This window comes from Adiantum capillus-veneris, chromosome 19 (assembly GCF_014529385.1).
Source record: "Adiantum capillus-veneris isolate H3 chromosome 19, ASM1452938v2, whole genome shotgun sequence".
NCBI lineage: Eukaryota > Viridiplantae > Streptophyta > Polypodiopsida > Polypodiales > Pteridaceae > Adiantum > Adiantum capillus-veneris.
In genome coordinates this window covers 112029272-112040883 of record NC_140949.1, presented here as the reverse complement: position 1 = coordinate 112040883, position 11612 = coordinate 112029272, and positions in this window count along the sequence as shown.

Sequence of the window (11612 nt, the reverse complement as noted above, 5' to 3'; positions counted from 1 at the left end):
GGGCTGCCCTCTCTTATGAGAGACAGCCATGTGTAGCCGCCCTTGTGCGAATAAGTCCAAATCGGACCCTCCAATCCGCCCATGTGTGGCCGCCCTTGAGAAGACAAGTCCGCTTTTGAATTCGGCCACCGGCCACCGGCCATTGACTTCCGACCACCGGCCACCAGCCATTGACTTCCGACCACCGGCCATCGGCCATTGACTACAGGCCACCGGCCAACCGACCGGTTGTTTTCCGACCACTTTCCGGCCGCCGGCCGGCCATAATATTCCGGCGAAAAGGAATATTCCGGCCCTGATTCTTGTCCGTCAAAATTTTGGTTTCCGGTGAGTGATTTTCCTTCACGCACGATGGCTTCTCCTCATAATGGGGGCCTTACAAATGTGCACTTTTACCACAGAAAATTACAAGGGTAAATCAGGCTCCATACTTAACAATCTCCCACTTGGAGACTGATCTCCAAACCAAACCTGTGATTGCTTTCCATTCTGGCTTCTTATCCTTGAATGCCGATTGAAGATGAGCAAAAGCTCAACTTCTCCTTGTTGACCACCTTTGTAAACATGTCTGCAGGATTTTCACTTGTATGCACCTTTCCTAGCTTTAGCTGTCCCTCTTCCAAAAGAGTGCGTATGAAGTGATATCTCACCTCAATGTGCTTTGTCCTTGAATGAAAGGCTGAGTTCTTCGCAAGATGGATAGCGCTTTGGCTATCACTGTACAAGACATAATTGTCTTGTTTGAATCCAAGCTCTTCTAAGAATCTGTGAAGCCACAGAATTTCTTTGCGTGCCTCCGTCATTGCTACATACTCTGCTTCCGTGGTAGAAAGTGAAACCACTTTCTGCAGCTTTGAAGCCCAGCTTACTGTTGTGCCTCCAACCGTGAACACATAGCCAGTAGTGCTCCTTAGAGTATCTTTGTCACCTACCATATATGCATCAGCATACCCTTCTAGAAAAATATCAGTTCCTCCAAAATACAAAGCATTTGTTGTTGTCTCTTTTAGATACCTAAGTATCCACTTCACAGCTTGCCAATGCTCTTTACCTGGGTTGTTCATGAACCTACTCACAACTCCCACTGCATGTGCAATGTCTGGCCTTGTCCAGACCATAGCATACATTAGAGAACCTACCGCTGCAGCATATGGAACTTTAGACATATAGGCTATCTTCTCTTGTGTCTTTGGACACATATCCTTCGTTAGTTTAAAATGACCAGCCAAAGGTGTAGAAACTGGTTTTGCATTTTGCATTGCAAACCTTTCTAGTACCTTCTTGATGTAATCTTCTTGAGATAGCTTTATTGTCTTCTTCATCCTGTCCCTTGATATTTTCATACCAAGTATCCTCTTTGCAGCACCTAAATCTTTCATTGAAAAATATTTAGACAACTCCTCTTTTAAGTCTTTGATGTCCTGCATGTTAGCACTTGCAATCAACATGTCATCAACATACAACATTAGGATGATGAATTTCCCATCTCCCAAATTCTTCGTGTAGACGCAGTGATCCGAGTTGCATCTTGTGAATCCATGATCCAACATCCATCGATCAAACTTCAAGTACCATTGTCTTGATGCTTGCTTTAAACTATACAAGCTCTTCTTTAATCTGCAAACCATTTTCTCCTTACCTTTTACTTCATACCCCTTTGGTTGAAGCATGTAGATTTCCTCCTCTAAGTCACCGTGAGGGAATGCCGTATTTACATCCATTTGCTCGAGATTTAGATCATGAGCAGCCACAAGGCTTAAGACAAGCCTAATTGAGTTCATTTTTACAACAGGAGAAAATATTTCATTGAAGTCAATACCTTTCTTTTAAGAAAAACCTTTTACCACAAGCCTAGACTTGTACCTTTTCTTCCCACCTTCTTCTTCCTTTAGCTTGTACACCCATTTGTTTTGAAGTGCCCTCTTACCTTTAGGCAACTCAACCAACTCCCATGTTTGGTTGCGATGTAGTGAGTCCATCTCCACTTGCATGCTCTTCGTCCATTCTTCTTTGGATTCATGTTGCATAGCTTCTTCGTATGATTCCGGCTCTCCAGAATCTGAGATCAAGAGATGGTTGAAGGAAGGAACAAACCTTTCTGGAGGTCTACTTGCTCTTGTAGATCTTCGGGGAATAGGTTGAGGCTCCTCATTTGGTTGACGTTGTTGCACATTGTCACCGTTTGCAGTCCTTGAGTCTTCACCGTCCTCAAGCTCCATGTACTCATCACCTGTTTCTTTTGTTTGTTTTCTTTCCAAGTAATCTTTGTACATATTTTGTTCGTTAAAAATTACATCCCTACTCCTTAAGATTTTACCATCTTCAGGATTCCATAGGCGATACCCAAAGTCTCCTTCTCCATAGCCAATGAAGAAACACTTTTTGGACTTTGCATCTAGCTTTGATCTTAGGCTTCTATATATGTGCATGAAAGCCTCACACCCAAACACTTTGAGAAATGCATAATTCAACGGTTTACCTATCCATGCCTCTTTATGAACTCCCCCATCCAATGCCGTTGAGGGTGATCAATTGATTAAGTACACAGACGTACTTACAGCTTCCGCCCAAAGCTCAAGCGGTAGGCTTGCATGTAGCCGCATGCTTCGTGCTCGTTCCATGATTGTCATGTTCATCCTTTCCGAAATCCCATTTTGTTGAGGTGTCCTTGGGGTTGTCCTTTGCCTCCGAATGCCATTGCTAGCACAAAAGCTTTTAAAAGCTTGGCTGCAATATTCGCCTCCATTGTCGGATCTGAGGCATTTAACCTTGGTACCTGTTTCATTCTCCACAAAGGCTTTCCACCTTTGAAATATGGAAAATACATCGGATTTATTCTTCATGACATAAACCCATGTTTTTCTAGTCGCATCGTCTATAAATGTTACATAGTACAATGAGCCACCAAGTGATGGTGTACTTGCAGGACCCCAAACATCAGAATGAACCAACTCAAGTTTTTTATTTTTTCTTTCATTTCCTGATTTTTGAAATTTTACCCTCTTTTGTTACCATAAACACAATCTTCACAGAACTCTAAGTCCACTTCTTTCAAACCTGGTAGAAGCTTCTTTGTTTGAAAGATTTGCATTCCTGTGGCACTCATATGCCCAAGTCGGTAGTGCCACACCGCACTGTCAACTTCTGTAGTTACTGCACAAGCTGAAGGTTGCGTGCTAACAGTACACAAGTAAAGTGTACCGACTTTTTCACCCTTGGCAACCACCAAAGATCCCTTTGAGATCTTCCACCGTTTGTTTCCGAATGCAATGTTGTGACCTTCATCGTCCAATTATCCTGTAGAGATCAATTTTTTGCGAAGAGAAGGAACATGCCTAACATCTTTAAGCTTCCATTCATTTCCGTTAGCAGTTTTGATAGAAACTGTACCTTTGCCGACAATCTCACAAGCTTCATCATCTCCCAAGTATACATACCCAAAATTACCTTTGGTGTAGTCTTGGAAATGTTGCTTGTGTGGTGTCGCATGGAATGAAGCCCCGGAATCTACTATCCAGGAATTAGACACATTGTCTAATGAGAGAATTAGAGCATCTTGCTCTACTTTACCTGCCACATTGGCCTCCGATGTTGGCTTGTTGTCTTGAGACTTTGTCTCCTTCTTCTTCTTGGACTAGCAATCCTTATTGACATGGACCTTCTTGCCGCAGTTCCAACATTCAAGAACTGACTTTGTGCGTGACTTGCTTCGCCTTGAGCGATCACGACCCTTTTGGTTTTTGAACCTCTCCTTAGGCCTTCCTCTTGTTTCCACTGATAGTGCAGCACTTGATGATTCTCATGTGCTTCTCCTTCGCATTTCCTCGCTTAGGAGAACACCCACAACATCATCAAACTTAAGAGTATTTGTGCCAGAGATAGAATTACTTACAACCATCACAAGGCTGTCCCAACTATCCGGTAGAGATGATAGTATAAGGAGAGCTCGCACTTCGTCATCGAAATTGATTTTCACTGATCGAAGTTGACTTATGTTTGTGTTAAATTCATTTAGGTGTTCTGAAACTGAACCATTCTCTGCCATCTTTAGATTGAACAAGCGCTTCATAAGAAATACCTTATTGGATGCCGATGGTTTCTCATAGAAGTCGTCAAGTGACTTCATCAAGTCCTCCGTGGTCTTCATCTCCGAAACATTGAAGGCCACCGTTGACACCAAGCTTAACCGGATTGTTCCCAGTGCCTTTCGATCAAGGACAATCCATGCTTCATCTACCATTGTTGCGGGCTTCTTCGCAAGACCGCCTAGTGGCAAATAGAGGTCCTTCTGGTAGAGATAGTCTTCAATCTGCATCTTCCAATGTTGGTAGTTTTTGCCGTTGAACTTCTCAATCTTGAGCTTCCCTTCCTCTGCCATAACTCCACTCAATTCAAGGAATCCTTTCCCTGAGATAATTTAGCTACGAGCAAACCTTGCTCTGATACCAGTTGTTAGAAAATAAGACGTAGCTAAATATATTTTTGAGTAGATTACTTAATGGAGAGAGATAGATTTCATACACAAGAGATTATAAAGTAGAGAGAGAGAGAGAGAGAGTACACACGATATACGTGGTTCACCCAATGTGGGCTACGTCCACGGGAAAGTAGCCACTCAATGGCTTTAGCACTTCAAAAGAAGAAGTAGTTTACAAAGGGATTAAACCCTTGATAGAGCTCCCGTCTTGCTTCACTCTCACCACCTCACACTCACCTTGTTGCATCAACTTCACACTATGAAATGTGTGTAGAAATGGCCTCCTTTTATAGGCCAAAAGGGCTGCCCTCTCTTATGAGAGACAGCCATGTGTAGCCGTCCTTGTGCGAATAAGTCCAAATCGGACCCTCCAATCCGCCCATGTGTGGCCGCCCTTGAAAAGACAAGTCCGCTTTTGAATTCGGCCACCGGCCATTGACTTCCGACCACCGACCACCGGCCATTGACTTCCGACCACCGGCCATCGGCCATTGACTACCGGCCACCGGCCAACCGACCGGTTGTTTTCCGACCACTTTCCGGCCGCCTGCCGGTCATAATATTCCGGCGAAAAGGAATATTCCGGCGAAAAAAAAAGTCTCAGGGGCCTCCGCCCCCAAGGCCTCTAAAGTTGCCCCTGATTCTTGTCCGTCAAAATTTTGGTTTCCAGTGAGTGATTTTCCTTCACGCACGATGTCTTCTCCTCATAATGGGGGCCTTACAAATGTGCGCTTTTACCATAGAAAATTACAAGGGTAAATCAGGCTCCATACTTAACACATCATACGATGTCTTTTCAAACCCTTTTGCAATTGTTGTGAATACATACTTGTCGTCATCAGTAGGTTTTGATTTGCTGAATGTGTCTGCCAAGGCGCGGCAATCTGTAGCATGCTGCCACCCTTCTAGCCAGGCCTTTAGATCTTTTGACAAGTATTGGCTAGAGCAGTGCTCAATACTAGGCACTATGATGTAAGTACCACAGGGATTATAATGACATTTATAGGAACTGTTGTCAATTAAAAGGACATTGCAGGTATCATACCGCTGCAACTTCGCCAAAAACATAGAGGCCGACAAAAACATAGACACTGCGCTTATGAAACATAAAATCGACAAAAACATAGAGGCCGACAAAAAAGTTTCTTTTGCATTCAAAATCAAGAATCACAGATTCTTGTATTACAATTGAAGAGTCACAATTTCTTGCAAACTCGAAGCTTGGGGGGGTGGGTAACATTAGAAGGATTGAGGAGGGGAGTACTCTATCTGGGAGTCTTCTTCACGGCAGGAGGTGATCTAGGTGATTCCCTCTCTCCCATATCTCCATCTGCATGCTGAGCATGCTGCTTTGAACGTCTGGACTCCGAAGGTCTATGCTTTTTGGGACAAGATTTTGGACTTTTTAGCTTGTACAGTGTTAGAACAACATAATACAAGGCCATTGGTCAAAATTTGGGTTCCATTGGGTCCAAATTGGTACATGATAACTCAATTTTCAGGTTGCCAATTAGTCTATAGCTCTTTGCAAGGGTAGAAGCCAGAAATCTCATTTGCTGACTCACTTAGCTCAGATTGAAGTGATATACACAGACCAATCACAATAGTTAGCAAAAAATTGAGCAGTTTGAGCGAACGATCAAAAACTTGTCAAAATGGGATCGAGCATATAAAAGTGCAGTTCAAAACGGATTTTTAGTAAAATCAAGCCATTATCGTCGTTTCACACATGGAACTTGCGAACCGGGACACAAATCACATTGGATTGCAGGTTAGGTTATTCAAGGCCTAGATTTTCATCATTTCAAGGTTGAAATCAATTCTGACACTCTTGAGCTAGAGTTTATCAACTCTTGTGTGTCTAAGAGCAATCAGCTGCCAAAAGTACTTTGGCAAAAGTAAACTTATCAAACTCGAGCAGGAGTAATTCTGCTAATCAATATCAAGATCTGCTAAGAGATAGTTCTTAGAGACCAAGACAACATGGAGTCAAGTCGAGCCAAGGGTTCAAATGCACAAGAACCAAAGCTAACCAGTAGCAGTAGCAACACATGCACAACTGCAACAGAGCGAATTTTACAGCTATATGGCTACATTGGAGATAAGTTTTTGTATACAGATTCGAAAGGCCAAGATCCTATTGATCAAAGTGAAGCCAGATTCAGAAAACTCCTAGATGCTCACAGATTTCAGTGGAGCCAAGTATTGCAAGCTCAAAGATGAAGTGCAGATAGAAGTGCAAAAGATTGATCAAGTGGTTATCCAACAACCTGCACAAGCCAGCAAAGAATCCATTTAGTGCATATGCAATCAGGGTCATTGTACATGGATTACAGTGGTCAGATCTATTGTCAAAACTTCAAGTCAGTTGCTGACCCAGCTGAAACCTCTAAGGAGACACCCAGAAAAGAAAAGATATTTCAGCCAAAGTACTCAAGAAAGCAAAAGATAGTCAAGCAAGTGTTTGTTCCGAGCAATTTAGTCAAAATCAATGATCCGGTTTGGATTAAGGACACGGACTCAACACATAAAGACAAACACATAGGATGGATAGCATCACAATGGAGCTTAAAAGAACCGGAGTACTATAGAGATAATAGACATATATGGGTACCAAAACCTCAGGTAAGGGGATATGAAGTAACATCAAGTCCCTCCCAAGAAATAAGTCCCATAAGGTATCAACCTCGACAATATCCTAGGATACCTAAGCAGCAGGTATACAACAAAAAAACATCAAAAGTCTACCACAACTCTCAAGAGGATACAAAACAAAGACGGATCTCAAAGAATCTTCCTCTTGGACAAGGATTCTATACAGGTTATAGAGAGGTTTGGCTACCAGTCAAACACAAGCCAATTGCAACTACACCAGACCTGCATGAAGATCTCAAGAACTCAACAAAACCTAGAGTGAAGCAAAGTCAACAAAGGAGTTACAAAGGTCCTCAAGAGATTTGGATTCCTAAGTCTTTCAATGCTCCTAGTCAAAAGACAAATGCCAACAGTGAACAGAGGCCTAAAACAATTTCAAAGACTCCTATCAATAGGTCTAATTGGAGAATCAAACAGATAATGGAGTCTTCACAGTCAAAGAAGGACAACCCAACCAACACACGTTCAGATTTGAAGAAGATAAAACAGGTATGGCAAAAGAAATCTTCAAGGCCAGCTTGGTCATTCATTAATCCTCTTTTTGAGGATTCAAGCTTATTTTTACCTGAAGAAATTTTTGTAGTAAGCACAAGAATGTAAAAAGTCAAGTCGCCAGCATGCAAAAAACACTCTTTGGCAGTCAGAGTCGGGTTGCTGAGCCATAAAATGAGCAAAGCATTAGTCCCAAAGCTTCATGTCTTAATAAACTTTGTGCTAAGAGTCGTAGTTATTAGGCTTACGCTCAAGCTAGAAGAGATGAGCATATCTAAGTCGTGATGCTCATGCTAGATGAGATGAGTATAAGAGTCGAAGTCTATTAACTTACAATTGGTGGAGTGTCGTAGAGTCCAACACTCACGTACAATCCACAATAAGATGAGAGCACATATCCTCAACAACGAAAACCCTTCCTAAAGGGGTGCCAGCTTGTAAAGCCGCGTCATATGCTTCTATAGCTACACAATCTTTTTGAAGAACCCCTCAAAATCTTTCTTGCACATCATATTGTTTCCCATGCATTTCTATGAATGTATATAGGATGTCCCATCATTGGACATATGCATTAGACACTCTTTTTTTCTTCCACCTATGCACCTTGAGTGGACTACAGTAGGCAAACCAATGTTCCATCATGCTACCTTCATATATTTGCTGCCCTCTTATTTTAATATCTATTAGCAAATAATCCCTTAAGTATTTTATTAATATTTTCCATGTTAATCAGTACTTCATAATGCGCGTATCCCAAAGGCACTTTTTTTCACTAGGTTTTTTTCCTTTGGTCATCCAAGTATTAAACCCTAATTTAGAACCTCATCATTCTACTCTCTTTGTACATACTTTTCATAAATAAACAGCAGCCTCATCATTATGATATTACAATGGACAAATGCGACATCATCTTTCACACCAATGAAGATGCTACAGCAAATTGAACCTCTTCAACAAATTCAACGGCAAATAAAAACAATCAGGCCATCAACAACCAATGAAAACCTTCCATTGCCTCCACGGACACTTCTCAACAGTGTCCGAGGACGGGCACTAAAATTGGAAGGGAGGAAGATGTCAGTTAACAGGAGCTGCTAAAGATCAAAGCCTTATGAATGCACATCGAAGATGAATATGAAGAAGCAATGAAGATTGGAGTTACACATTTTTCACATTTTTTTCAAAATGGCCATGTATTGTAATTTCTCAATTTATTTAGCCATTGTGATAATTTTAATGTGTTACGGGTTCAATGGGAGTTCCAAGCTGTAAAGAACAAGTAAGTTAGTGTACCTAGGTTGCAGATACAATAAGTGTGGAGCCTCAAAGGTCTTGAGCACTGGACATTAGTCATTTTAGACCTTGGCTAAGGTATAAAAGCCAACTTTGTAAGGTTTTGATTAAGTTTTGGATAAGAAATACACAGTGTGAGCTAACCGCACTCACTTCTCTTCTTCTCATGCTTCCTACTCCCACGTCGGTTGTCACATTGCAGTGTCGTCTGTTGCGTTGCAACCGCAGGTAAGAGCTCTACGCATTGACGTAAACATATCATGGTAAATTGTAGCTTATGGCGTCGCCAACCTGCGGCCTAATTTCATCATAATTAGGAATTTAAGCTAAAAAATCACAAAGTAAGCATAGACAGGATATTGGGGCATTATTGCTGAACATTTAGATGCATTCGGGGTCAAAAACGACTAGTCACAAACTATCTGTTAATAATCGCAATTTTTTCACTTCATCAAAGGTGAGGTTTGATACTACAAGTATGTGTGCTTAAAGTCTTATATACTTGTCCTAAAAATTTCGTAACATTCAGATGTCGTTTGATACTGTAACGGTCATGTTTTGTTTGTCGATTAATGACTAGCTTTTGATGACTTTGGTCATTTGAGTGTAATTTGTGTTAGATGTGAGTTGTCTGTTGTTTTCCAAGAGATTGACACCCTCTTGTAGTTTCTATGCACTAGTCGAGTCAGCTTCGTCGTATGGATTGACAATTATGTTCATGGTGCTTGCTATGTCTCCAATAAGATAAAAGTGAAGTTAGAAACCCATCCCACATGGGTGCATATGTGTTGCCAGCAACTTACATTTAGATGCTCAAATAGCATGTACTCATAAGGGTGAATCCAAAAAAATTGTGTGTGTGTGTGTGTGTGGACACGCACACGCATGCACGTGCAAAGAGTATGGATATGAATGTTTGCAGTTCGACCTATGTGAGCGCTTATATTAATAGCAAAGGGGGAATAATATAAAAGCTCACATAGGTATGATATTAGATCTTTGATTTATAGTCTTAGCAAGAACAACAAGGTAAGAGGCTAAAGACTTTTGAAGAAGGGATTTTTTTTTAAGAAAAAAAGAAAGAAATTTTAACTTATAGTCTCAACAATAAAGGACTTTAATAGAAGGGTCTTACCCAGATCCCTTAAGCATCCAACTATACTAGGCGAACGAGATGATATTAATCATGTCAAAGAGAATGTGTGTGTGTGTGTGTGTGAATTGACGCTAATTTACACCAACCAGAGTTAGGTTAAAAGGAGGAATTCACATCCATAATATTATGAGGCACGGAATTGTGTGAGTAAATTCTATCATACAATCGATGGTCTACGAGGCAAATGTGTTAGAAGTGGTAGGGACCCGAGTCCTCATAAGGGTAGACGTATTGGGAAACAAACCCAATAGCCAATGACAGGGAGATAATTTATAGAGGGTAAGCTCATTAAGAGTGACATGCATTAGCAAAGGAAACACAAATTGATGCTTAGCTTACTTGTTCATGAAAGAATGTAAAGAATGAACAGACAGTTGAAGATAATTTCCCTCATTGATTTGTGAGTAGCGGGCCAAAAATGAGAATAAACCGCTTGTAATCACAGTGAAATATCATGCATATGTATCCAAGGGGGTCATGTGAGGTTGATTGTTAGTGAGGACTATCATCCTCACTATGTGATTTATATCACCTAAGCTAGAAAATTTGTTGGAGTGGGGTACAAGCATTCTTATTTAGCTTAAGGAAAAATTCTTTAGAAAAACCACTTATAATGGCAAATTCTATCATTGAGAATGTGTGTGTGTGTGTGTGTGTGTGTGTGTGTGTATTTTCATGGATTGTAATAACATATGTGTATGTGTGTTCATGAATTGTAATGATGTGTGTGCTTGTTTCAAGTTCTATATATGGACCTTAAAATCCTATGCTAGGAATTATGCTTATAGAATGCATCATTGGAACATCTCTGTTTTTTTTTATGTGTGAATGTTTTTGTGTATGGTGACTTTACCTTATTCTATTCCAAAGTAAGGATTCAACTACAAATTCAACAGCAACTAAAGCATTGAAAGAATTGCAATATCAATACACTCTTGTTTTGAAAACAAATTAAAACTTAATGTAAAAAAACAAAAGGGAAAAAAATGAGTTTTTCATCCTATCAAAGTAAAAAAGAACCTGGTGAGGAGCAGTCATTGCCAATGTAGTTGTGAGTATAAGCGGCCCAATGTTGGCACACCAAAGATGGTGCATAAACAAGAAATGCACAATTTACTAATCACACAATTGTGCTAATGAAAATATGATTAAGGATTCGAATGATGGAGAACAAACTGTTAAAGAGAGGAACATGGCTTAAGTATATTTTTGATTTTTGGAAGAGAAGGGGGAAGAGGGAGGGAGGGACATAAAAGAATACATTGTTTAGAATGTTCATTGAGAGAGGCTTATACATGGTTTTATACATTTGTGGTTTTGAAAAGGGGGATGGTGTTAATTATTGAGAGTCTTCATTGAGAGATGGTGTTGTAGCTTTCATTGTTTCAATGTGTGAGTGTGTGTAACAAAAATCAAGCAACAAAAGAGGATAAAGTGCCAAAATTAGTTCTATTTTCATGGGTGTGCAAGCCTTTTTTTCTTGTATGTGCACCTTGCACTTCATTACTTTCCACATGTGTCCAAAATGAAACCTAACAT